Source organism: Rattus norvegicus, chromosome 2 (assembly GCF_021556685.1).
Source record: "Rattus norvegicus strain SHRSP/BbbUtx chromosome 2, alternate assembly SHRSP_T2T, whole genome shotgun sequence".
Classification (NCBI taxonomy): domain Eukaryota; kingdom Metazoa; phylum Chordata; class Mammalia; order Rodentia; family Muridae; genus Rattus; species Rattus norvegicus.
Window position 1 is genome coordinate 64,547,755 of NC_141535.1, and position 6,547 is coordinate 64,554,301.

Here is a 6,547-nt window from a genome sequence, read left to right on the forward strand (position 1 = left end):
TCACTCCTTCTTTAAATGAGGAAAAAGAATACCCTTGGCAGGGAAGGGAGAGGCAAAGATTAAAACAGAGACTGAAGGAACACCCATTCAGAGCCTGCCCCACATGTGGCCCATACATATACAGCCACCCAATTAGAGAAGATGGATGAAGCAAAGAAGTGCAGACCGACAGGAGCCGGATGTAGATCGCTCCTGAGAGACACAGCCAGAATACAGCAAATATAGAGGCGAATGCCAGCAGCAAACCACTGAACTGAGAATAGGTTCCCTATTGAAGGAATCAGAGAAAGAACTGGAAGAGCTTGAAGGGGCTCGAGACCCCAAAAGTACAACAATGCCAAGCAACCAGAGCTTCCAGGGACTAAGCCACTACCTAAAGACTATACATGGACTGACCCTGGACTCTGACCCCATAGGTAGCAATGAATATCCTAGTAAGAGCACCAGTGGAAGGGGAAGCCCTGGGTCCTGCTAAGACTGAACCCCCAGTGAACTAGTCTATGAGGGGAGGGCGGCAATGGGGAGAGGGTTGGGAGGGGAACACCCATAAGGAAGGGGAGGGGGGAGGGGGATGTTTGCCCGGAAACCGGGAAAGGGAATAACACTCGAAATGTATATAAGAAATACTCAAGTTAATAAAAAAAGAAAAGTTTTAGATATTTAAAAAAGAAGGAAATATTTTACAATTAGACTTGTTCTGTGACATTTTTATATATAATATAAAATTCATTCTTATTCCTCTCACCTCTTTCCTTTGTCTTCTCTATAATTTCCTTTCCCACATGCCATGTTTTGTTTTCTGATATTTTGAAGGGTACTACAGCTGCTGTAAATTCATGATTTCAATGGCTGGTCATAGCCAGAAGGTGGCATTTAGAGCCTTTCTTCTCTTTATCTCTCAGCTCTTATCTTTATTTTATTTTGTTTTGTATTTCTGATCTCTCGTCCAAGGCATTCCCTAAACAATAGAGGAGTGGTAGAGATGCCATGTTTAGAGCTGACCACTGATTCTTAGTCCTCTGAGTTACTAAAGTCCCTGAATTTACTGTTATCTACTGATTGGCCTGCAATAAGGTCATATGTAGCCTTTGTCTACGGGCAAATGTTTAGAAGCAAATGTTGGCAAGGTATCAAATGAACTAAAGAGTACTAAGTCAACCAATCGAGCCTGTTATTCCATCAGGCGTATTTGAATTAGGTTTTCATAATTTGTATCCATTTCTTCCCATGAAGGTGGCCTCAATTAGAGTGAGGTTAGTAATTTCTGTTGCAGATATGCCACCACTGAACAAGAGGGTTATCTTCTGGCAGTTGGTGTGGATATTCATAGCGTATTGAACCTATATATATCCGTGGAGTATTTCACTCTATAAACCACATTTTGTTTTATGAGACTTGCCATGAAGTTAGTAGATCAATTGAAGAAACTGCTAAAAAGTAGGTGAATCTTTAGAGCTGGAGACTCTGGGTAACTTTTCTTCATGACACTAACACCTTCATTAATGTTTTAAAGTAGACAAACAGACTCATCATCAAATCATGTGTGTAATTGAAAATAGTTTTCTTGGTCAATATTTAAAACAATCAGTTTAAAGAGTCAGATATTTTCCTACATAAATATATAATTTTACACAAATACACATAAATAGATAAATATTTATGTAAATGTATAATTCTTCTCATATGAAGAGATTCATTTCAAGTTTCTTGATTATATAACTTATAAGAGGCAAAGAAAATGTGAACTATCCAGGTCACTTATGATGGGATGCCTAACATGAAATGAAAACCAGTGAAATGGTCCTCTGGCAAAGAACACTGAAAGCAGTGTTCAAAACAGTCAGATGTGCCTGAAAATAAGGTGTTTTGTTTTTCTTTGTGTGTGTGTGTGTGTGTGTGTGTGTGTGTGTGTGTGTGTGTGTGTGTGTGTAAAGTTTTACTATTTCTTAATGAAAGTTTTCTTCATATTTGAAAATCTCATGGAAATGTAAGAAAAAAATCTGGTGTCTATTTATTGTAAGAATTCTAAGAACAATAGATTAAGAGCTCAAATACTGATTGATACTTTACTGCGTCTGTTGAGCAAAGTGGCATGATCACTGTGAATGTATAGAAAAGTATTCGATAAATTTCAACATTGTTCATGATAAAAATTCTTAGCAGCTCAGGAAGAAGAGGAACATCTTTAATTTTCCAAAAGGTCTTAACAGAAGACTAGAGCAAGCCTCTAATTTACTGGTCAAATATGAAAAGCGTCCATCCATAAGAATGAGAGGAGATTCTCTCTCTCTCTCTCTCTCTCTCTCTCTCTCTCTCTCTCTCTCTCTCTCTCTCCCTCTCTTCCTCTCCTGGCTTGACACAAAAAAGAAAAAAAAAGAATGAGAGGAAATGATATTAACCCTCCTGCTTAGCTTTGTCGTAGGTTGTTGGGCAGTTCAATGGGCCAAATAAGTAAACAGAAAAGGACAGGAAGAGAATAAAAAGTTGTAAACTTTTTGGGCCCTGTAAACATCAAATTGTTTTAGAAACAATTACAAATATTGGAAAAGAAAACTTTTACACTGATAATTTTAAATAGATTTCTTTAAATATTTATCAAGACTAAAGAGCAATAGTGATAAAAACTGTATGGTACTGGTACAGAGACAAATAGACCAGTGGAATAGAATTGAAGACCCAGAAATGAACCCACATACCTATGGTCATTTGATTTTTGACAAAGGAGCCAAAACCATCCAATGGAAAAAAGATAGCATTTTCAGCAAATGGTGCTGGTTCAACTGGAGGGCAGCATGTAGAAGAATGCAGATCGATCCATTCTTATCACCCTGTACAAAGCTTAAGTCCAAGTGGGTCAAGGACCTTCACATCAAACCAGATACACTCAAACTAATAGAAAAAAGTGGGGAAGCATCTAGAACACATGGGCACTGGAGAAAATTTCCTGAACAAAACACCAATGGCTTATGCTCTAAGATCAAGAATCAACAAATGGGATCTCATAAAACTGCAAAGCTTCTGTAAGGCAAAGGACACTGTGGTTAGGACAAAACGGCAACCAACAGATTGGGAAAAGATCTTTACCAATTCTACAATTGATAGAGGGCTAATATCCAAAATATACAAAGAACTCAAGAAGTTAGACCGCAGGGAGACAAGTAACCCTATTAAAAATGGGGTTCAGAGCTAAACAAAGAATTCACAGCTGAGGAATGCCAAATGACTGAGAAGCACCTAAAGAAATGTTCAACATCTTGAGTCACCAGGGAAATGCAAATCAAAACAACCCTGAGATTCCTCCTCACACCAGTCAGAATGGCTAAAATCAAAAACTCGGGCGACAGTGAATGTGGATTTTGTGGGGAGGGCAGTAATGGGGGAAGGATGGGGAGGGGAACACCCATATAGAAGGAGATGGGGAAGGGTTATGGGGGATGTTGGCCCAGAAACTGGGAAAGTGAATAACAATTGAAATGTAAATAAGAATTACCCAAGTTAATAAAGATGGAGGAAAAAAAGACCCAATCATATATATATATATATATATATATATATATATATATATATATATATATATATATGCCCAAAGAATACTCATTACTTTACTAGTGGAAGGAATATAGTCAGATAAAATATTTAAGATCATCTCCCAGGAAGGGATGAAAAACAGCATTGATTGACTGTAGTCTATTGTCATTCTTTGTTTTGTTTCTGTTTTTTGGTTTTGGTGTTTGGTTTTGTTTGGTTTGGTTTGGGTTTTTTGGTTTGTTTGTTTTTGGGGTGTTTTTTTGTTTGTTTGTTTTTGAGACAAGGAACAAGAATTCTCCATGGAGCTCTGTCTGTCCTACAACTTACTCTGTAGACCACACTGGCCTCAAACTCAGAGATCCACCTGCCTCTCCCTCCCTCGTGCTTGGATTAAAAAGCATGAGCCACTATGCCTTGCTTCAACTCTTAATCTTTCAAAGACTGGAAAAGTCCATTAAAATGACTTTGATAGAAATAAAACTATTGCTACCTGGAAATAATAGTAAAAATTATAATTAACAAACCACAGCAAGGAATTCCCAATTATGTATAAATGGTTTTCAAGTAACAAATAGTAATTGGCATTAAATAACCCTTAAATTACCATTTCCCATCAAGTAATCCCTACCAGTTTGTGTATTCGTGAGTGTTTTGTATGTTTTGCAAGCTAAGATAATGCCTTTGATGTGATATTGATACCATGGCTGACACAAATTGAAACATGGTCTAATAGAATTGATGTTATAAAAGATATGTTTGCACTCAGGATACAGAGGCAAGTGGATCTCTGTGAGTTCAAGGCCAGCCTGGTCTACAGAGCAAGTTCCAGGACTGCTGAGGCTACACAGAAAAAAAAAACTGTCTTGAAAAAAACATCCCAAAGAAAACAGTAGTAGTAAGAGGGTCTACAGAGGCCAAAAAAAGATGTCGTTTTTAATTTTCTTCTTACTGCCCCCAAAGGAAATATATTGATTCTTGGTCCAATTAGCTTCTACATGAATTCCCCTCTAAGATCCATGACTATAGCTTTACCTTCCAGAAACTATTACAATAATATTTTTAATCATCATGAAGCTTTCACCAAGATGCTCAGTGTGAGACAACACCAATTAAAACACCATTATCATAAACAATAACAACTAGAGTCTCATAAAGCACTGCATGGTAAGATCACGGCAAGCTGAGGACACAACAGGCACTGGTCAAGGAGAGGGACCCCTGCCACAGTGCTCCATGAAACAGGAAGTCAGATGATCTTATTCTGAACTTCAGAAATACATCCAAAAATATCATTAGTTTATGTATCACAGTGTCCATTGTTCTATGTCCTACGTCCATAGGAATACTAAACTTATGTTGGACGTGGTCAATTAGGAATTAACCATTTTTTTAAGTTAGATCTTGAAATAAAACTCTTAAATATCAATGACAGTGATAGCAGACTTGCAGACAAGACTTTGGACTCACTGGGATTGTTGAAAGGCTTTAATGATGTTGTGTTCATATTATACCTATTATAAGGTTGAGCAAGCTGCCTGCCCCGTATATAACCTCATTTTGAGACTGTGAATAAGCAGGGAACCAGTTTGATTCTGCAGGAGACAGTAGTACCTTCTCTTTACGTGAATGCCTCATAATTGGATTACATTGTTTTCTGCTGCTGTTATAATCCTTGCCATGCCGTTTACCGCCCAAGAATTTCCATCTTTTCCTTATTTGGAAAACTATATTATAATACAGTTTAAGTATTCCTGTCTCCTTTCTACTGTCCACAAGTAGCTATGCCACCTGCCCACAGCAGTCATTCAAACGCCTAAGCAAGGTTCTTGTCTATTCATTCACTTAATTCAACAAGTGCTTGACACTTAGAAACATCTCTTACTGATATGACTTCGATGTTAACTACATAATTTATAGCTAACATGGAATTTATTACTTTTTAAGAGGTAGGACTAGGGAGACAGAGCGGTCAGTAAAGTGCTTGCTGTACAAGTAGGAGAACCTGAATTTTAGCCTCAGAACCCACATTAAAATGTGGGCATGGTAGCATGTACTTGCAATCCCAGCCCTGGAGAAGCAGAAATGGGTGTTAGATATGGTTCAGTGGCCAGCTAGCAGAGCCTACTTGGAAAAAGATCCTGTGTCAAGACAAAAAAACTCAGATGTTTCTGTGTAAATAATTTACTCCAATGAAAAATGCCATAAGCAGAAACGGGATACCACATTGGGAGTGTCAGTCAAGATGAACTTCTGGCCTCCAGGAGCGCATGCATGCAGACATAATTTTGGAGGTAAATTAAATGGACAACGCATATACTTTGGATTATATGAAGGGTAGGATTTTTTTTCCTGCTGCAATATTACTATAAACCGACTGCCATGGTGAAAAGTAATGTTATCTATTTAGTAGTTCAGAACAAAGAAATAAAAATAAATTGTTATATATTCTAGCTGACAAAATCAAAGAAGTGCTTTGAGGTTGACAGAAAAGAAGCCTACTCAGAAGTGGTTATACTGAAGGGAAATGAGTCTGAATGCTGAGGACCACATGTCTTCAGTATTCTCCAATGTGTCTCTCTGAGCTTTTGGTTTCCATGATGAGAAAGGATATGTGCTAAACCATGTCATTTCTTCCACAGAAATGAGGGTAAGCCTTTTTGATAAGAATGGGGTAGAACCAGAGAAAGTGGAGAGGTAAACGTATTCTATTCAGGATTGCTGTGGCAAAAATAGCTTCAATTTCTAAAGGTTTACATTTATTTTACTTAAAATATGGTGTCTTAAAATGCATTATTTTTCAATAAATATACATTTTCATATGATATCATTATAAAATAAATTGTAATATATAAAACTTTGTAGTATATATTGTCAGTTCTACACCACAATCAGAAATCACAGGACCCATGTATCTGACCAGAGGAGTATGAAATTTAGAACCTTTGCACACACAAGTAGAGAGCCACATGTATCTTTTTTCTTTTATGTGTATGCCTGTGGTTGAATTACTGGGCCATAG